This window comes from Biomphalaria glabrata, chromosome 1 (genome assembly GCF_947242115.1).
Source record: "Biomphalaria glabrata chromosome 1, xgBioGlab47.1, whole genome shotgun sequence".
Taxonomy (NCBI): domain Eukaryota; kingdom Metazoa; phylum Mollusca; class Gastropoda; family Planorbidae; genus Biomphalaria; species Biomphalaria glabrata.
In genome coordinates this window covers 57614796-57637661 of record NC_074711.1, presented here as the reverse complement: position 1 = coordinate 57637661, position 22866 = coordinate 57614796, and positions in this window count along the sequence as shown.

Genomic DNA, 22866 nt, shown 5'->3' with positions numbered 1-22866 from the left:
CCCTTTTTTTACTTCATTGTTTAGTCCATTGGTTTAATCTAGATATTGAGTTAACAAATATATTTCTAAATTCTAGCTCTAAACAATTGTCTTAGTTTATTCATTTCTTTATGATTCTTTATAGTTTAATTTTGGAAATAATTCTATTGTAATGTCAATATTTTTTTAAATAAGCTAACCTTTGTTTTCTACGAGTTTTTTTTTAACTTACTAGTTAATTGTAATATTGTAACGTAAACAAAATGATGAACAGTGCTCAAGACTGACTGGCGCCTCAAAACCCTTTTAAGCTCAGACGGAGAAATCGGCATCTCTGGTTCTGTCCGGTCTGGGTAGACTATAAGGGCCCTATACCCAGATCTATCGGGGTCCCTCATTACCGACCCATCGGTATAGCAGAAAATGGCATCTGATGGGTAGGACTTTAGTGTAGCTGATGCCAAGTTTTGGAGTATGACAGGTGTTAATCGCCTATTGGTAGCTCCCTCTTGTCCTATAAGGGACATGTTTATTTGTGGGTCCGACAATCTCCTCCACGGAGGGCAAGTACTAATTCTTCCAATAGGAATTCTATCAGTGGAGAGCTCAGCTGATTTTGACAAATTGGCCGCAATGTGGAGGAACGATCGCATTTTTATGCGGCTTCTCTCTCTCCACTGTTGCACTAAGATTGAGGTGGGTAGCCTAGAGTCGCCCCTTTTGTAGGGCTCGTAGGCCGTAAGTACCGCCCTCTCCCTCCTTAAATGTAAATGGGCCACGTTTGTTAAGATTTTAGCAGCGTTTGTTGGGCTTTGGGCTTCTCCGAAAGGTGCCACAAATGAACCTTAGTGCCTGTGATTGTACTCGGTCGAGTGATTCGAGGACAGTTTTACTAGCATATACTTGAACTGTATAGCTGTACTCAATTAGTGATCTGACTGCCCCTAAGTACAATGTGCGTAGCAGGTAAGCTTTGGCACCCCACTTTGTGCTGGCCAGCTTTCTTAGTAACGCTAACTTCTCCGAGGCTTCTCTTTCAACTTCCTGGACGTGCTGGAGCATTGACAGTTTTCTATCCAGGGTCACCCCTAGATATTTTGGCGTGTTTTCACGTTGGAGTCGCAGCCCACCGAGTTGAAGCTCGAATGGAGCCTTAAGAATGTCGATCCCTAGGCTGAACAGGGATCAGGTCGTTTTGGCGACGTTTATCTGAATCTGTCATTTGTCGCAATACGAGGAGATGGTTTGGAGGTCTGCTAGTAATGCCGCCTGTATTTTTTCGGCTTTCTTGCTGGTTGACCAGAGGACAATGTCATCCGCATAAAGCAGTTTCTTTGACCGCAGTGAGGTGCGTTTCTTAAATTTTTTTAAGTCTAAAGAAGCATCGAGACAATTTCAAGTCACATCATTGCCTGAGTCCACCGACTATAGGCGAGCTGTTATTAGGTATGAATTAAATGAACAATTAAAAGCAACAAAGCAAGATGAGACGTTTATCATTGAATCCAGAAAAAAATGATGAGGCAGACATCCTGAATGATGAAAAAGAAGAAAATACTTCAATACCGCAGGTTCTAGAGACTAAAGGACAGCACACAAGCATGTCTTAAGTACACTCCTCAAAAATTCATACTGAAGAAGCTGAACCATCAGACAGTGTAAACAATATAGAAAGCAGGATAATAAACTCTAGACTGAACGACATTGGAGATTGGCCTGATGTCATCACAGATTATATTCGCATACACCTTGTCACTCAAGGATCTGAAACAGTTCAGCGTATGGACAGTCAATTCAGAGAGGCGTATAGACATTAAGAATCAGCAAAAGGAAAGGCTAGAAAGCTTTCATAGGCATGTTTTTTTTTTTTTTTTTGCAAATGTCAAACGGCGAGAAAGTTCTTAGAAAGTGGATGTGTTATTCGGCAAAAAAAAAAAGAATCCTTATTTTGCTTCCCCTGCATACTCTTCTCAACAAGATCAAGTACCAAATCTTCATTTATATCCAAAGACGGATTCAATGAGTGGTGGAGGTTATTCCCGAAAATAGAAAAACATCAGACCAGCAGAGCTCACATTTAGTCATCGCTTGCTTGGAGGGAACTTGAAGTTCGCCTGAGAGTAGGGAACAATATTGACAACAAGGCCAAAGATTTGATTATACAAGAGACGAAAACCTGGAGAGTTAGTAAAATTACTATCAAAGTACTATCCACTCTGAGGGAGCATGTGCTTCGAACTAAGCTTTGTTTCTGACCGAATGCATACATGTCTCCACAAATACAAAATGAATTTATTACAATATTGGGGTATCACGCTAAAAAACAAATCATACAGCAAGTAAAACAAGCCAAATATTTCTCTATTATTTTTTACAGTACACCTGACATCTTAAAGCTGGATCAAACTTCCCAAATTTTACGGTACGTTGTCATGGATAATGACGGGGTGCAGGTTCGTGAGTCTTTTGTTGACTTCATCGACACAAAGGACAAGCATGCTGCTGGAATCACTGAGATGATTCTAGAGAAACTACGTTCGGATGGCTTAGACATAATGGACTGCAGGGGGTCAAGACTATGATAATGCTGCGGTCATGAAAGGTCAAAACTACGGTGTCCAAAAAACGTATTCTAGAAGTCACTATTCATTGCCTGCTCAAACCATTCTCTTAATTTAGCAGAAATTCGAGCTGCTGAAGCTGAAGTCAATTCGGTAATATTTTTGGTACACTGGACCGTTTACACGCCTTTTTCTCAACTTCAACACACCGCTGGGATATCCTCATCAAAATAACCGGAACTAGCCTTAAACGTTTAGATGAGACCCGCTGGAGCGCCACAGGAGAAGGTTAGGTTTTGGTTAGGGATAAATTTTCTAAAATTATAGAAACTCTGGAGACAGGTGGATTATTAGTTGCTATTCAATCTTTTAATTTTCTCACCTATCTTGGATTTTGGGCTCCTGTATTAACTGAAATTAATGATGCGCAATTCTACCTTCAAAAACAAGGATTGTCTATTCGAGACTGCTCACTCAAACTAAAAACATTAGAGACATTTTTAAGTAGTAATCGAGAGGACATCGTTGAAGCCAGCATTACCTTTGCCAAAAGCGTGTGTTCAGATCTGAGAATCAGTACAGAACCTCAAAAACGTATTGGCCATAAGAAAAAGATCCCTGGTGAGAAAAGAAGAGCATCGAAGGGAAATTTATTTTACCTTGGACAGGATTGTTCAAGAAATAATCACCCGATTCGAGAAACTTCATAATGTAGCAGATATGAATTTTTGTCGCCTTCCCAGCTATTAAATCCTCAGGTCGAAATCAATCTCGATAGTACTCCTAGCGAAATTCTGCTGGAGCGAAAGAGGCTTCAACGGTTTGTCACAGTTTAATCAGAAGCCTCCGCACTTCCAAAACAAGGACCTGTTGAGCTCTTGAATTTCTGAAATATCAGCTAGATGATTTAGTCCCGAATATCGTCATCATGATTCGCATATTTTTGACTATTGTGGTAAGCGTCGCTACATGCGAGAGAAGTTTTTTCAAACTTAAACTGATCAAGAATTACTTACAATGACAAATTTACGACTCACTAATTTGGCCATTTTGTCCATTGAACAAGAGCTGGTGGAAAAAATTGATTTCGATAAAATTATTGATACTTTTGCCAGCAAGAAAGCGTGTAAAAGTAAAATTCATTTGTAGTATGTTTATGTAAAAGTGATTTTTTTGAATTAACAATATCGCATTAACGAATACATATTATTTTGAACAAAAAAGTAAGGTTTTGCTATTTTATTAATTAGTTAGTCTTTTTTTTTTTTTGGGGGGGGGGGGCATCAAGATGAGGTACCGCACCAGGCATCATATAGTCTAGCTACGCCACTGTGTAGATCGCTATCTATGTGAAAACAATTTAGCCTCTTTGTGCTACTATAGATCTCGATTAGCCTCTTTGTGCTACTATAGATCTCGATTAGCCTAGTATTTTGTTTTGTTGTTGTTCTGATTTATGCACTGCCGCGTATGTATTTCCATAATAGAAGATTTGTTGATATGATTTGGATCACGTGATAATTGCACGACATTAATTCGACATGCAGTTAGATCTAGAAATGTTTGGCAAGACACTCGGATGAAAGATCAGAAGGGGATTGCAATATGGCTCCAGAAGATGGCGGAAGTGATAACAGGGACTTGTGGGTCAAAGTTGAGGTCATCAAATCATGCACACGTCTGCTCTGCAGAAACTTCCTAGGTTGATGAGTTTCTCCTCTCGCCTCCTCCTTTCCCTCCCCGATAACTTTTTTTTTCTTGTTTTTTCCGCCCCCATAGTCCTCTAGTCAACCTTGTTTGCTTTTCATTAGTTAACATGACTGAATACTTTCTTCTTTTCTCTCCCTTCAGTTTCTTTCTATTTTTTGTCAACCACATACACACTCACACTCTCTCTCTCATTAATCACTTTTACTCCTTTTCACACTATTTCTCTCTCTCTCTCTCTCTCTCAATCACTCTCTCTCAATATAAATATATATCTCAATCACTCTCTCTACATCTCTCAATTACTCTCTCTATATCTCTCAATCACTCTCTATATATCTCTCAATCACTCTCTCTTTTTCTCTCAATCACTCTCTCTATATCTCTCAATCACTCTCTCTTTCTCTCAATCACACACTCTCTCTCTCTCTCTCACAATCACCATTTTTTCCCTTAACAGTTATAAAACTCCTCAATGACCAAGGTTGGAAGTTTTCCGGAATGGAGGGTGCCATGACGAAAAGCCAAGTTAACTTTACATTTTATATGAGCCTCTCACACCCCCCCCCCCACAGCCCCTTTTGAAGTTTCAGACGGAGCGAGAGAAAGGGGGCGTAAGGAGTCGGGGGGGGGGGGCGGATCAACGGCTATATTGATGAACTAACGAGATAGAAAGAAATGATAGCGCTCCCCCCCTCTTTTTTTTTTCTTTTTTCTCTCTGTCGTGAGGTTTGCAGAGCAGTCAAGCGAGGACCTTTTTTACTGTGGCGGAACGAGAGGGGGGGGGGGGGGAGAGGTGATACAAAAAACGGAAGGGGGAGAAAAGTGATAGGGTGTAGCTTTCCTTGGCCAGCCACTACCACAGTGCAACATCCTTGAGTGCCCCTCAGACGACGCCCCCTAATGGAGCCGGCGGGAGTCGATTCCTTGCGCCCGTCATTCTTCTCCCCTCTCTTTCTTATCTCCTCCTCTCCCCCCCCCTTGTCTTCAGTATTGTGGTTGTAAGTTCAACTTTGAACTCCCCGCCCCCCCCCTTAAGCTTCAGACCCTTGTACAATGTTTTCTTCGTCAAGGTATCCACATCGGAGCGCGTAATTGCAGTTGTTCCGGTTCATTTCCTACCAGCTCAGCTCGCCTGTACGGAGTCACCAGGGAGGACAAACAAACACCGGACAAGGTGCTACTTTTGTCTACATCACAGAAGGAGAGGCAGAAATACAAGAGGGGGGGGGGCAACTATTCTTTCTCTCTCTCCCTTGCTCTCTTTCTTTATTCCTTTCTATCTTTATATCTCTCTTTCTTTTTCTTTTACTCACTCTTTTTTTTATTTCTTTCCCTACTCCCTTTTCCCTCTTTCTCTCTTTCATTCACCTTTCTTTCTCAATTGCTCAATCTCTCTTTCTTTCACCTTTCTTTCTCAATTGCTCAATCTCTCTTTCTTTCACCTTTCTTTCTCAATTGCTCAATCTCTCTTTCTTTCACCTTTCTTTCTCAATTGCTCAATCTCTCTTTCTTTCACCTTTCTTTCTCAATTGCTCAATCTCTCTTTCTTTGGTTTTCTTTCTCAACTGCTCAATCTCTCTTTCTTTCACCTTTCTTTCTCAATTGCTCAATATTTCTTTCTTTGGTTTTCTTTCTCAATTGCCCAATCTCTCTTTCTATCACCTTTCTTTCTCAATTGCTCAATCTCTCTTTCATCTTTCTTTCTCAATTGCTCAATCTCTCTTTCTTTCACCTTTCTTTCTCAATTGCTCAATCTCTCTTTCTTTGGTTTTCTTTCTCATTTGCTCAATCTCTCTTTCTTTCACCTTTCTTTCTCAATTGCTCAATATTTCTTTCTTTGGTTTTCTTTCTCAATTTCTCAATCTCTCTTTCTATCACCTTTCTTTCTCAATTGCTCAATCTCTCTTTCACCTTTCTTTCTCTATTGCTCAATCTCTCTTTCTTTGGTTTTCTTTCTCAATTGCTCAATCTCTCTTTCTTTGAACTTTCTTCTCAATTGCTCAATCTCTCTTTCACCTTTCTTTCTCAATTGCTCAATCTCTCTTTCTTTGGTTTTCTTTCTCAATTGCTCAATCTCTCTTTCTTTCATCTTTCTTTCTCAATTGCTCAATATTTCTTTCTTTGGTTTTCTTTCTCAATTGCTCAATCTCTCTTTCTATCACCTTTCTTTCTCAATTGCTCAATCTCTCTTTCACCTTTCTTTCTCTATTGCTCAATCTCTCTTTCTTTGGTTTTCTTTCTCAATTGCTCAATCTCTCTTTCTTTGAACTTTCTTCTCAATTGCTCAATCTCTCTTTCTTTCACCTTTCTTTTTCAATTGCCCAATCTCTCTTTCTTTCACCTTTCTTTCTCAATTGCTCAATCTCTCTTTCTTTCACCTTTCTTTCTCAATTGCTCAATCTCTCTTTCTTTCACCTTTCTTTCTCAATTGCTCAATCTCTCTTTCTTTCACCTTTCTTTCTCAATTGCTCAATCTCTCTTTCTTTCACCTTTCTTTCTCAATTGCTCAATCTCTCTTTCTTTCACCTTTCTTTCTCAATTGCTGAATCTCTCTTTCTTTCACCTTTCTTTCTCAATTGCTCAATCTCTCTTTCTTTCACCTTTCTTTCTCAATTGCTCAATCTCTCTTTCTTTGGTTTTCTTTCTCAATTGCTCAATCTCTCTTTCTTTCACCTTTCTTTCTCAATTGCTCAATCTCTCTTTCTTTCACCTTTCTTTCTCAATTGCTCAATCTCTCTTTCTTTCACCTTTCTTTCTCAATTGCTCAATCTCTCTTTCTTTCACCTTTCTTTCTCAATTGCTCAATCTCTCTTTCTTTGGTTTTCTTTCTCAATTGCTCAATCTCTCTTTCTTTCACCTTTCTTTCTCAATTGCTCAATATTTCTTTCTTTGGTTTTCTTTCTCAATTGCTCAATCTCTCTTTCTATCACCTTTCTTTCTCAATTGCTCAATCTCTCTTTCTTTCACCTTTCTTTCTCAATTGCTCAATCTCTCTTTCTTTCACCTTTCTTTCTCAATTGCTCAATCTCTCTTTCTTTGGTTTTCTTTCTCAACTGCTCAATCTCTCTTTCTTTCACCTTTCTTTCTCAATTGCTCAATATTTCTTTCTTTGGTTTTCTTTCTCAATTGCCCAATCTCTCTTTCTATCACCTTTCTTTCTCAATTGCTCAATCTCTCTTTCATCTTTCTTTCTCAATTGCTCAATCTCTCTTTCTTTCACCTTTCTTTCTCAATTGCTCAATCTCTCTTTCTTTGGTTTTCTTTCTCATTTGCTCAATCTCTCTTTCTTTCACCTTTCTTTCTCAATTGCTCAATATTTCTTTCTTTGGTTTTCTTTCTCAATTTCTCAATCTCTCTTTCTATCACCTTTCTTTCTCAATTGCTCAATCTCTCTTTCACCTTTCTTTCTCTATTGCTCAATCTCTCTTTCTTTGGTTTTCTTTCTCAATTGCTCAATCTCTCTTTCTTTGAACTTTCTTCTCAATTGCTCAATCTCTCTTTCACCTTTCTTTCTCAATTGCTCAATCTCTCTTTGGTTTGGTTTTCTTTCTCAATTGCTCAATCTCTCTTTCTTTCATCTTTCTTTCTCAATTGCTCAATATTTCTTTCTTTGGTTTTCTTTCTCAATTGCTCAATCTCTCTTTCTATCACCTTTCTTTCTCAATTGCTCAATCTCTCTTTCACCTTTCTTTCTCTATTGCTCAATCTCTCTTTCTTTGGTTTTCTTTCTCAATTGCTCAATCTCTCTTTCTTTGAACTTTCTTCTCAATTGCTCAATCTCTCTTTCTTTCACCTTTCTTTTTCAATTGCCCAATCTCTCTTTCTTTCACCTTTCTTTCTCAATTGCTCAATCTCTCTTTCTTTCACCTTTCTTTCTCAATTGCTCAATCTCTCTTTCTTTCACCTTTCTTTCTCAATTGCTCAATCTCTCTTTCTTTCACCTTTCTTTCTCAATTGCTCAATCTCTCTTTCTTTCACCTTTCTTTCTCAATTGCTCAATCTCTCTTTCTTTCACCTTTCTTTCTCAATTGCTCAATCTCTCTTTCTTTCACCTTTCTTTCTCAATTGCTCAATCTCTCTTTCTTTCACCTTTCTTTCTCAATTGCTCAATCTCTCTTTCTTTGGTTTTCTTTCTCAATTGCTCAATCTCTCTTTCTTTCACCTTTCTTTCTCAATTGCTCAATCTCTCTTTCTTTCACCTTTCTTTCTCAATTGCTCAATCTCTCTTTCTTTCACCTTTCTTTCTCAATTGCTCAATCTCTCTTTCTTTCACCTTTCTTTCTCAATTGCTCAATCTCTCTTTCTTTGGTTTTCTTTCTCAATTGCTCAATCTCTCTTTCTTTCACCTTTCTTTCTCAATTGCTCAATATTTCTTTCTTTGGTTTTCTTTCTCAATTGCTCAATCTCTCTTTCTATCACCTTTCTTTCTCAATTGCTCAATCTCTCTTTCACCTTTCTTTCTCAATTGCTCAATCTCTCTTTCTTTGGTTTTCTTTCTCAATTGCTCAATCTCTCTTTCTTTCATCTTTCTTTCTCAATTGCTCAATATTTCTTTCTTTGGTTTTCTTTCTCAATTGCTCAATCTCTCTTTCTATCACCTTTCTTTCTCACTTGCTCAATCTCTCTTTCACCTTTCTTTCTCTATTGCTCAATCTCTCTTTCTTTGGTTTTCTTTCTCAATTGCTCAATCTCTCTTTCTTTGAACTTTCTTCTCAATTGCTCAATCTCTCTTTCTTTCACCTTTCTTTTTCAATTGCCCAATCTCTCTTTCTTTCACCTTTCTTTCTCAATTGCTCAATCTCTCTTTCTTTCACCTTTCTTTCTCAATTGCTCAATCTCTCTTTCTTTCACCTTTCTTTCTCAATTGCTCAATCTCTCTTTCACCTTTCTTTCTCTATTGCTCAATCTCTCTTTCTTTGGTTTTCTTTCTCAATTGCTCAATCTCTCTTTCTTTGAACTTTCTTCTCAATTGCTCAATCTCTCTTTCACCTTTCTTTCTCAATTGCTCAATCTCTCTTTCTTTGGTTTTCTTTCTCAATTGCTCAATCTCTCTTTCTTTCATCTTTCTTTCTCAATTGCTCAATATTTCTTTCTTTGGTTTTCTTTCTCAATTGCTCAATCTCTCTTTCTATCACCTTTCTTTCTCAATTGCTCAATCTCTCTTTCACCTTTCTTTCTCTATTGCTCAATCTCTCTTTCTTTGGTTTTCTTTCTCAATTGCTCAATCTCTCTTTCTTTGAACTTTCTTCTCAATTGCTCAATCTCTCTTTCTTTCACCTTTCTTTTTCAATTGCCCAATCTCTCTTTCTTTCACCTTTCTTTCTCAATTGCTCAATCTCTCTTTCTTTCACCTTTCTTTCTCAATTGCTCAATCACTCTTTCTTTCACCTTTCTTTCTCAATTGCTCAATCTCTCTTTCTTTCACCTTTCTTTCTCAATTGCTCAATCTCTCTTTCTTTCACCTTTCTTTCTCAATTGCTCAATCTCTCTTTCTTTCACCTTTCTTTCTCAATTGCTCAATCTCTCTTTCTTTCACCTTTCTTTCTCAATTGCTCAATCTCTCTTTCTTTGGTTTTCTTTCTCAATTGCTCAATCTCTCTTTCTTTCACCTTTCTTTCTCAATTGCTCAATATTTCTTTATTTGGTTTTCTTTCTCAATTGCTCAATCTCTCTTTCTATCACCTTTCTTTCTCAATTGCTCAATCTCTCTTTCACCTTTCTTTCTCAATTGCTCAATCTCTCTTTCTTTCACCTTTCTTTCTCAATTGCTCAATCTCTCTTTCTTTGGTTTTCTTTCTCAATTGCTCAATCTCTCTTTCTTTCACCTTTCTTTCAAAATTGCTCAATATTTCTTTCTTTGGTTTTCTTTCTCAATTGCTCAATCTCTCTTTCTATCACCTTTCTTTCTCAATTGCTCAATCTCTCTTTCACCTTTCTTTCTCTATTGCTCAATCTCTCTTTCTTTGGTTTTCTTTCTCAATTGCTCAATCTCTCTTTCTTTGAACTTTCTTCTCAATTGCTCAATCTCTCTTTCTTTCACCTTTCTTTTTCAATTGCCCAATCTCTCTTTCTTTCACCTTTCTTTCTCAATTGCTGAATCTCTCTTTCTTTCACCTTTCTTTCTCAATTGCTCAATCTCTCTTTCTTTGTTTTTTTTCTCATTCTTTCTCTCCCCCCCCCCCATCCCAAACATCTCTCTCTTTCTCTTTTGTTTGACCTAGCACCCAAATTATAAAATATTTATTGGTGCTAGAGACACAAGTTGAAAGAAGGCAGTAAGTTAGGGCGACACCTTTGATACAACTTTGCAACATAACATGGGGAAAGAAATAAGTGGGTGGGTAGAGCACGGTCTGGAGTGGGTGGGTGATACCGATGTGTAGAGCACGGTCTGGAGTGGGTGGGTGATACCGATGTGTAGAGCACGGTCTGGAGTGGGTGGGTGATACCGATGTGTAGAGCACGGTCTGGAGTGGGTGGGTGATACCGATGTGTAGAGCACGGTCTGGAGTGGGTGGGTGATACCCATGTGTAGAGCACGGTCTGGAGTGGGTGGGTGATACCGATGTGTAGAGCACGGTCTGGAGTGGGTGGGTGATACCGATGTGTAGAGCACGGTCTGGAGTGGGTGGGTGATACCGATGTGTAGAGCACGGTCTGGAGTGGGTGGGTGATACCGATGTGTAGAGCACGGTCTGGAGTGGGTGGGTGATACCGATGTGTAGAGCACGGTCTGGAGTGGGTGGGTGATACCGATGTGTAGAGCACGGTCTGGAGTGGGTGGGTGATACCGATGTGTAGAGCACGGTCTGGAGTGGGTGGGTGATACCGATGTGTAGAGCACGGTCTGGAGTGGGTGTGTTAAGAGGAGGGGTAATGTCAAAATGAAACGTGAACAGGTAAAAAAAAATAAAGAGTGATACATTTCTCGAACACAATAAGAATTTTTTAAAAGTGACATTTGATCGTCGCGGCCGCCCGTGTCTCTTGCCTCCCGCGACGCTGCTGCTTGTATTGCAAGTTTGAAATCAGACTAATTTTTTTTTCTTTCTCTTCTGTTGACGTAAATATTTGGTTGAAGCTGCAGGTATTGTGGTGACGATGATTTCAGTTGTATAGTGTTACCACGTTTGTGGTAGATTGACATACAGCAGGTCCCAGTCTACAATGTGGTCTTTTGTGGACCCGGATGTCACGTGATCCTAGAATTCAATGATAAAAACAAAAAGTAATTATTTAAAGTATTTGTGTGTTTGTAACAGGAGATACAAGTGTGACAAGAACTGATTACATTGTCAGGTTTTTGTAATATTAGATTTTAATTAGCTGTCTGCATTCCTTTAGCGTGATATTGACAAAAAAATATTTTTAGTTCAATTGTGCAGAGTGTTAATCATTTCTTTTATGTGTATCTGTAGTGTGTCTATAGAGTGTCTATATCTGATACATTAAGGATAATTTGTGTCTTTTGTGGCATTGTGTTTTGTTGTTGTTGTTAATGACACTGTGGCTGTGGTGTGGGAAATAAATCACAAAGGCTTCTAAAGTTTAGAACGACGCCAACTTACTATCAACCAAGACGTCTGAGTCACGACTTTTTCCGATTGGTCACTTGATATCAGGCTTTCATTTCACTTAGACTATCCTAAGAAGTGTCATATCAACCTGGAGAGATGTCGGGACATAGAGACCAGACTAGTACTTGAACGTAGAACCCTTGCTTAGAGGAGAAAATGCTCTATCACTTAACCCATAAGATGACTTCCCCGAGCTTCATTTTGAAAAATACAAGGTCATTGTTGTGACCACGCAACACCGAGTGACCGATCAATGAAACATGGAACAATTACTTTGGCCTACCTATGAACATTTACATAGACCTCAAAGGGAATCGTACGTCCTAATAAGCTAACATAGAACTCAAAGGGAACTGTACGTCCTAATGAGCTAACATAGAACTCTAAGGGAATCGTACGTCCTAATGGGCTAACATAGAACTCAAAGGGAATCGTACGTCCTAATGAGCTAACATAGAACTCTAAGGGAATCGTACGTCCTAATGGGCTAACATAGAACTCTAACGGAATCGTGCGTCCTAATGGGCTAACATAGAACTCTAAGGGAATCGTACGTCCTAATGAGCTAACATAGAACTCTAAGGGAATCGTACGTCCTAATGAGCTAACATAGAACTCTAAGGGAATCGTACGTCCTAATGAGCTAACATTGAACTCTAAGGGAATCGTACGTCCTAATGAGCTAACATAGAACTCTAAGGGAATCGTACGTCCTAATGAGCTAACATAGAACTCTAAGGGAACCGTACGTCCTAATGGGCTAACATAGAACTCTAAGGGAATCGTACGTCCTAATGAGCTAACATAGAACTCTAAGGGAATCGTACGTCCTAATGAGCTAACATAGAACTCTAAGGGAATCGTACGTCCTAATGAGCTAAGTGGAAATAAAACGCAACAACACCGATAATGTCCTATAATGTCCACGCACCTAATTTCTAAAAACATTCAAGGTTAAAAACTTGTACTACGAGAACTGAAACAAAAATAAAATGTATACACACGGGGCCCCCAGAGGCGTATCAGCTGTTCTCACACACTACGTCACACAAAATCCCATTCAGTGACCATGAACTGACCAAGAAGAGATCATCATTCTTTGAAACAGACATTGTATCAGAGGAATGAGACTCTTGTCATTCCATAAGCTATATGGGAAGATTTCATTAGTGCACAGTCGTTGGATCTGTTCTGAATACAATATAAGATTGAACTGAGTTGTTTCAAAGGATTTCTCCTGTAATGAGAATATATTTGCTGTTTTGGGTGTGTGTGTGTGATAACACTATTAATAATAAAGATCAGATTTATATCACGTTCGCACGCACTGTGTAAACATTGATAAAATAATCGTGAATACTTTTATTGCGACTTTCACACCAAGACATGTCGCAGTAACACTAAGTACTTCATTTCGCTCTGACACCATTTTGTTTCTGCAGGTCTGTGTGTTGACGACTCTTGTATTACCAAATACTGGACAAAGTGCTAGTGGAACACTTAAAAGTCAAACCAATTCGCATTCAACACCAGCGATAAAAATCCTCTCGAATTCAGATTTATTGACCACAAATTGGGCCATTTAGGCACAATCCCGTCGCTGGACTCTATTCGAATTGAGACCAAGTATCAGGACCCGTCACTTCCTGCCGGGCTTCAGGGGTCCGAGCTGGCCAGATCGTTCATTGTCCATTGTTGTCCTTAAAACAGTTTGACCTTTCCCTGTTCAAGCCATTTGTTTAGTCAGTCTTAATATTTGTGAAATGGGAGGGGCTCCTTTTTTATGCGGCTGGACCCACTGGTCAGCGATTATTGTTAAACACTGGTCATTGTTTGCTCTTCAGACTACGTTGAGATCAGGTTTCCCTCTATGAGACCAGGCGTCAACTAATAGTCTGGCCTAAATACGTTATGCTCGGATCCTATTGTCCAACGTCTGATATTTCCTAGAGTGCCAACTGTTACATCCTACATGCTCACATTTAATCTGTAATAGCCAAAGTCCTATTAGGAAAAAGAGTCTTTTTGGGATGGCGAACAGGGGCGACGTCACAAGGCCCCGCGCCTGAGAGGGGCCCCGAGATATGTTGATGCCTCTGCTATCAAGAGCCCATCATATAGATATGCGATGTCTCTGACACGCATTCTAATGAATCGTACCAATACGCTATATACGAAACACAGTGTGTGGATTTTTTCGCAAATATTTCTTCTTAACAAGGATTTGTTGCTCATAATCGTTGAAACATTTCCGGCATCTATACAATTACCTAGGTACTCGTCCAGGTCCCCACTGCTAGGGTCGCCTCTGAATTTGGAACTTGTCAAGAGATGGTAGCCATGCTTGTCCCTGTCTAACTAATAGGATGCACTTCTTAACTCTGCCCGCAAAGATCATATATTTGTATTTCTATTTCGTTTGGTGAGTGTTTTTACTGCTGTGACATTGAAACGTTCTTGTGTTTAGTTTTTACTCTAGCCCTGGTAACCAAAGTAAAAAAAAATAAAGTAAAAAAAATAATAATTTCAAATCAAATTAACTTTTAACCAATTTACAAGTCTTTTTTAAAAAGAATATTTAGTGCATTGTTAAACCAATGATACTATAACTCTTAGACTAGGTTCAGATTTCAGTGTTTTGACTATTTTTTTTGGAGCTGAGACGAACTGCGATGTGAATTTGTGTACAGGAAGTTGTGACATTTAAATGGACTATTGGTTTGAAAAGGATAGAGTCTTCTTATAAGGAACATTGGACAGTGGCATTGAATCTCTCTTTGCAGGCGACAAAAAGCCAATGTTTTACAAACATATATCTTGAAAAAAATACAAAGGGCTGCAACTCTAGTTGAGAATACATTACTCTTGTAAGCCCAGTTGTTAGCGCTGCAATTATAATAGAATAACTGCCTAGACTGACCAGCGTCCAGCGATATTTTTTTTATCGTGGTTAGGAGTGTAAAATCTTGACCAGCCAGTTATCAAATAACCAGATCATGTATTCCGATAGCAGACGACAGAAATTCATTTCAGTTTTCCCACCCCTTCTCGCCCCATATACTTCTTGTTCTCTGTGTGCTCGTCTGGAATCAATTACTTTGCCAGCTCTCCGTCATTACCTGGGTCCGAGATTGTCATCTCTACTGGCTGTCTTTTTTGGGGGCCCATGCTTTGCGTCGATTTCTCCCCGAGATAGCATTCACAGAAAAAAAAAAGGCAATTGTCCGTTGAAAGGCGAGACTTTATAGGCTGCCTTGTCCCAATACGTGCTTGGACACCGGAAATGTAAAAAAAAAAACACAAAATAAAAAAAGTTCAAGACTTTGATGGCTTTTTTTTTTTTTATTTAGAGATATCGAAACTCAGGTATTGAGGCTTTGATTATTAATTGAGAATGAATGGAATTTAATTAGGGCAGGCTAAAAGTATTAACTGTGATTCGAATATATCTGATCGCACAGAGACGAAGAGTAATTATATAAACATTATTTTATGCCGTGTGCATGGTGTCCTGGTGGTGACATGGTGTCTGGCTTTGACTATGTCATCAAAACATTCCATTCAGTGTGTGGATTGCACGTTCTACGCTTGTAGCAGGCGACAGAGACCAGGATTACACAAGCTTCAAGTTGCATTTTGTTTTTGTTTGATTTGCTGTAAAGTTTGAAGTATTGGATGTAGCCTGGTCAATATTTCCTGCTCTGTCCTTCACACTGACTACTGTGGTCAGAGAGACATTGAAGTGGAGGGGATGGAGGGGATTGAAAGAGAGAGAGAAATGGAGCGGTGTTATGGAGTCACAGGATAGCATGAGAGAGACAGAGAGAGACAGAGAGAGCAAGAGAGAGAAAGTTGGAAAAACATAGAACAAAAGCAAAACACACACACAAGTTTTTTGATAGTATGAAAACCAAGCTCTTTCTCTCCAAATCCCCAATAATCCATGTCACAATCAATAAAATCACAAAGTATCGAAGCTCTATCACGTGACGTTTTCCTTAACAGCCTAGGACTTCACTAAACCTGACTACACACGATTCAAGCAAACAATTAATTAATTAATTGATGGTGAATACTTATTTTGTTTCATTTGGAAATAAGGGGAATAAATGCTACTTAATGAGAGATGTGGATGTATGTATCGAATTACTCCCTTTATTACGTTTCAATACGTTTTTTTCTCCCACTTCTCATTCTCGGATCAAGTTGAAACTTTGCACACAATTATTCATAGTCAATGATAACACACAAATAAATCCAAAAATGAACACATTAGTCAATCATTTAGTACTAATTAATTCATTTTGTTTATATAGTAGAAAGGGAGCCAAACCCTGTAATTTTCGGATAATTGACAATAATTAGCGGTTCTTTCCCTTAAATAAGCTTTGTTTTTTTAAATGTATTTTTTCTATTCCTTGTTATTTTATACATTTCTTTATTTCACAACGCATTCTCCTGACATCTAAAGCTCATTATTCACACTATTGAAAAAAAAGGCAGTTCAAATTTAGTAAAATAAAGTACTTGGGGGGCAATGGCCGATACTGAAGTGTACATGACAATCAAGGCACAAGTCGCCTAAGTATATCTTCATAAGGCGTATTTGCCTCTTGCAGTGTTTTGGTCAAAATAAGAAGCGAAGAAAACGATGGTTAAACGCTCTTTGGAAATTCGACTGTCTTTGTTATAGTTGTAGTTTGTTGTCATAGTTTGTTGTAGTTTATTGTAGCATTGTTATCGTTTGTTGTAGTTTGTTGTTATATTGTTATAGTTTGTTGTTGTTTGATATAATTTGTTTTTATATTAGGTTATAGGTTGTTGTTGTTTGTTATAAGTTTGTTGTTATATTGTTATAGTTTGTTCTTGTTTGATATAGTTTGTTCTTATATTAGGTTATAGATTGTTGTTGTTTGTTATAAGTTTGTTGTTATATTGTTATAGTTTGTTGTTGTTTGATATAGTTTGTTTTTATAGTAGGTTATAGGTTGTTGTTGTTTGTTATAAGTTTGTTGTTATAGTTTGTTGTAGGTTGTTGTTGTTTGTTATAAGTTTGTTTTTATAGTTTGTTGTAGTTTGTTGTTGCTGCCCGTACAGTTCATTGTTTGTTGTGTTTCCAAAGTCCTTTGCTTTCTCTCACCTAAGGAGACTAACGGCCTTATTGCGAGAGCTCTTTACATTTCTCAGCTGGTGCAAACTTCTAAGATAAGTTATGTCATTTAATGATAAAAATAGATAAGTCCCATTAGATAGAGACTTGAGAATCAAAGACCATTGTGAACTTACAGAATATGTATTGCTATGTAAATGGCATAATACTTAATGTAATCACATATTGACACTTTGCTCTGTACACATTTATAGGTGACTCCACAGCATCTCCCCAGCTGTTTCGATATTGGAAAAAAACGAAAAAATTGAGTAAGCACAAAAAAAAATAATTCTTATGACTAACATTTTTTAAAAGTAAAATAAACAAACTTGTAATAAACGAGTTTGCTTCCTTTTCTTGTCAACCGTGAACAAAGATTTGTCTCCCTTTTCTGTCAAGTACGCCAATGAACTGCCAATCTCCCAGTTATGAAACTTGTCATTCTCTGGTCTCAAAACGTTTCAATTTAAATCAAGTTGCTCACACCAAAACGTCACCAGACGTAACCGCACAATAGCTTAAAGAACAGGGGCGGAGTCGAATGGAGACGAGGCGAGACACATCAACGTCACGACTGGGGGGGGGGGGGACACTCCTGAGACGATGGCGCTGTCCATGGGACCCATAATTAAAATTAGCTCTAGGCACGGAAAGCTAAAGGTCCCAGGATGTCAGTGTTGCAAGTCTGACTCAAGAACTTTAAGTAAAATATACGGACTGACTATTAGGGATTGTTTTTTAGTTTTTTTTTTACAAAGCCTCAGTCCGTCGGTCTGTCTGGGTGGAATCTTTTACACGTTATTTCTCCCATTTTCCTTTCTCGGATCAAATTAAAACTTTGCACGCTTCTTTAGTGTCAATGACAACTCATGAATCAATAAAAAAATTAGACCAATTAGTTAATCCATTAGTTGTAATTAATTAATTTTATTTTCTATAGAAAATCTACTAAGCTAAGAGTAGAGAGCCCTAGTGTAGAGAATTTGGTCGTTAGCTACAGATTTCAAACTATAAATCTTCTATTTGTATAAATACTTGAAAGCTCAGTGACAAACACGTCAGACTCTGATGTTGGAGACAAAGAGTTTGAATTCAGAATAATTATGTTTTTAACTTGCTGCGAAAAAGGCTAATTATGTGTATAATTGTTATGTCTTTAACTTGTTATGTCATTGACTAATTAAATGTTTTAATGTTATATTAAACGTAAATATTAAATTACCACCAAGCAAGTGGACTTGATGTGGACTTGATGTGGACTTGATGTGGACTTGATGTTCTGTTGTGTGTGTAGCCAGCTCGAAGTCAAACTAGAGTTCAAAGTTATTGAGAAAGCAGTATTTGACCTTGTGAGTAAAGTAAAATTTCCATTTCAGACAGATGATGTTAAGGTCACCTTTTTTTTTTTAGCATCACAACGACCTACCACCTTTGATTACCCCAACTAAGGTCAGGTGCCCTTTAGGGTTGGGTGGACTCTTGGACCCCTAGAAATTCCGAAATTCAATGCACAATTTCATTCATCTATTAAATTAACTGCGTTTTAAAATAGATCACGTGTTATAATCTCGGTATGTCACCTGTTCAACTAAAACCTCTTTTCTAATTACATAAATAAAATATTAAAAGTAATATTGGTTTACAATACCAATGAACTATATTTTGAAATCTAAATTTTATTACCATAAATTCAAAAAAAAAAATTTTTTTTCTTGTAAAATTTTTGTAATAATTTATTTTAAAATTTGTTTTGTAAAATTATGCCACTTGGACTATTAACTGTAAAAAGAATTTTTTATTATCAAATAGGATGCACAATTTTATTTTTAAAACTATTATAGAGTTCTCTATGTGGTTGTGCTACAACGATAACCGAGTAGATAACTGTTGGAAAGGATGTCATCTATCTTTAATCTATTACAGTGTTACTAAATTAAGACTTTTTAAGGTCAAATATAGTGTTGGTACTAAACTGTAGATGTCCCACTAATAATATTTTAAAACATATAAAATGTTTTTATTCTAATAAAGTTCAACATTTTAAAGCCATATTTACAAAATAATGAATTAAAATATTGTAGATTTTTCTTTCAGAAAGAAATTTTATTTAAAGTACATATAAATAACCTCCATTTTCGTATACCTTGATTGTCGTGTGGCACTTGCGTAGAGCATTGGCTTTTTATATCAAAAGTACAGGGTTCGATTCTCTGTAATGGATTTTTCTTTCTTAAAATTTTTGTACTTATTTTCAATAAATAAATAACTAAAAATTGCTATATACTGTGCTTACCTATTTTATCTCTTTTTTTTTTTTTTATCATCATCTGTTTCTTACATGGTGCCACAAGGTTGCTGTCACAAAATGCGTAAAGAAATGTCTTCCCTCTTCCCAACTAGAAGCTATACTTGGCAGAAATGAAGACAAAGCAAGGTCCATTGTTTGACGTCGATCATCTAGCTTTGTAATTATATTACTGAGGTACTTTTATTAGAGATGATTTTAACTGCGAGTCCTGACTGAACCGGTTTTGAATGCCTTGAATTTAAATGTGAAGTACATGTATATGTTAATGTATATGGTAGCAGAATTTTTTGATAATAAGAGATTCACTATTGCAAGTGATATACTTTATTCATTTAGTAACAGGGCTTATCAGATAGTTTCAAAATCATCTAATAAATTATTCATATAGCAAACTACATTCAATATATTATCAAACTTTGCATAATGCTTTTGAGGACAGATAGGATTGGATGACCATCATGTGGGCCTCACTGTATAGAAATGACCGGCCGATTTTGATACCCAGTCCGCCCCTGTTCGAGTCCATGACGCCTTGGTTCGATTCTATGAAGCCTTGGTTCGAGTCTGTGACGCCTTGATTCGTGTCTATGTCGTCTTGGTTAGCAGGCCACATGCTTGATTCTGACGGTCAAACTAGAGTTTTCCCAGTGTGGTCAATTGGTTAGTCTTTTCTTAGCGATTTACATCAGCTGTTCAATTTCTAGAAAAAATCGTTAGAGCCGTTTTCTAGTATCGTGTCTACCCATCCAGGTTTTTGAAGTTTCCACGAAGTTTCAAATTGATTAGAGGCTTGTAAACAGCAATAAACTACAAACGGAAGAACTGGGAAAAGGTGATTACGGAGTGCCAAAAAAAAAAGGGAACAAAATTATCATTTACATTTTCAAATTATAGCTTATAAATACTTCCTTTATTTTGTACACAGAATATACCAAAAGTTATTTAACATACATGAACATAAAGCATAAATTAATCATGGTAATTATACCAGTTTCCCCACTGTATTGCATTATAACATTGTTTTGTACCTTATTGTATTGCATTATATAAGATGATTATGTACACTATTTCAGTCTCTGTTATGTCCGTTTATACAGTTAGCATAAATAATAGCAGTAAATATTTATTTTCTTTTTTCAATGTAAAGTGTACTACATCTATTTGCTGGGACTAGGTCTTCTCATTTCTTATAGACTCGAAATATTTGCTAAACAAATCTCCAGGGGATGTAACCTCTTCACTCACAAGAAACGTTTATCTGCTCCTTGTTTCGTCTTGATGAATTAGAGCGGCCTATCTTTATCTCCCCCCCCCCCCCTTTTTTTTTCAGTTATTCAGTTGCAACATTCTTGGCCAAGATCAAAGGGAAGCTATTGATGACTACACTCGTAATGCACTGAGATAGGGCTGGAATGGATCCTCCCGTGCCCAAGGGATGAAGATCTCCTGTCCTTGATAATGAGCCACGGACGATAGTAATAAAGCTTTAAAGAGATGAAGGTAAACTTTTGATAAGGGTGGCCAAAACCCCCCTCAAAAGGCGTGAGGATCTCCCCGGAGAAAGCGCCTTCTGTGACAGCGCTAATGAGATATGGCCATACCTCAAACGATTTAAGTAGCTCATCTGTTGGTACAGAGTGGGGCGCGGATTCGAGAGTGGACTTCAGGGAGAAAGGGGCGGCCAGCCATGAAAACATGGTTACGGCACGGTGGTCATTAAACAGAGGCGGATATTAAGCAGACGAGTTCGAGGCATGAGATAGGTGCTCAGGTAGGAAACGGCCCTGAACGCACGATGATCAGGAGGCGTCAGTTTTAAACGTCTCAGGGGAGACTCTGTTCAATTAACGATACAGTTTGAAGCTGAACATCATAGCGAGCGAATTCTTCTTGTTCATTTCTGTTGTCGTGTGGACAAACAAATGAAATTAAAGTAGCCTTGTCCACTATTCAGTGCCGGATATAAGAAAATTGAGGCTCTTGGTAGTTTTTTTTTTCTTTCTTTTTGTGTGGATACTGTATAATGATAGGGTCCCCTTTTCAAGAGTTAAAACGAGACGATCTTAGAGTAATGATACATTAGAGTATTTGCACATTAATTACCATTTTCCTACTTTTAATATTTAGTATGCATATTTGGATATTTTTTTTTTACAATACCGCTATTTAAGTCTTCATGGATCCAGGAACCTGGACAGTGATCTAGAATAGAAACAGCTTTAAAGATTTTCCTAGAAATTTAACAGTTGATGTATATCGCTGAGACCAGACTAGATCTTAAGAGTTTTTCAATCAGAACTTGAGGTCTAGTGTTAGATGTCGACATAATGAACATACCAATAAATAATCGCACAAGTATGTCTTGCACGCAGTGGCGTAGCTAGGGAGGAGGGGAGAGAAATTGAAAATCCCCCCTGGCGCCCACTTGACAGGGGCCCCTAAATGAGTGTTTTTTACATTAAAAATTAAATATTACGCAAACTTCAGGGGCCCCTAAAAGGTCAAGCCCCCAAACGATGGAAAATTCCTAGCTACGCCCCTGCTTTCACGCTGGCTCAGTCAGAAAAATCGTACGTTCAAGCAGCTGACGATGTCACTAACCGAATTGAATTCTAGTTTTTAGATTTTGTTTTACAAATATTTTATAATATTTAAAAATTAATAATGGAGGTATTGTCTTAAAAAAAACATTTTTTTTTTCAAGTTTGTGGAGATGCCCCTTTGATGGTGATACCCTGGGAGACTTCACGGTCCTGCACTGCCCTAAATCTGGCTTTGTTACATTCATTAATAGATTAACTGTTTTAGTAGTAATTCTTTGAAATGGGCAGCCAGAGAAAATAAGAAACTAAGTCAGGCAATAATAGAAGTAAGAAACAAGAATACCGTTTGAATAGGAACAAAGTGAATGAGATTAAAGCCTCTTAGCTCCGCTTCCAAACCAATGTATCTCAACTATTGTGTGACGTGTCTATCAACTCACTCTGTCTGGTACACATCTTGTCCACGTTATTTCTGCCAATTCTTTCTTGGTTCCAGTTGAAACTTTGCAGAATTATTCATTGTCGAGGATAATACACGAATCAATAGGAAAAATAAACAGTTATTTATTTAATTACCTAGTTATTAGTTAATTGTGTTTTATATAGGAAAAGGGAGATAAAGCTTGCAGTATTCAGAGATATGGAGGCGCGGTGGCTGAGCGGTAAAGCGCTTGACTTCCGAAACGAAGGTCTCGGTTACGAATCTTGGTGAAGACTGGGATTATAAATTTCGGAATCTTTTTGCATAAATATGTAAAATTGTACACTACGATAAAAATCCAAATTATGCCTACGTATCAAATGTTCATTAACGCTTATCTGTTTAGTTGTCTTTTTTTTTTTTTTTTGTTTTGTTTTTTCGAAAATAGTGTTGCGTAGATAATTTGTAAGTGATTAGTATCCTAGATAAAGTTCTGTCTGGAGTAGTGGAGAGGCAGCAGAGTGCATAGTGTCACGTGATTGCTTTCCTTTTTCAATTCTGCTTCTTGTTTTTCTGTGTGACAATTTTTTTTCGTGAGTCTGGATGAAAGTATGT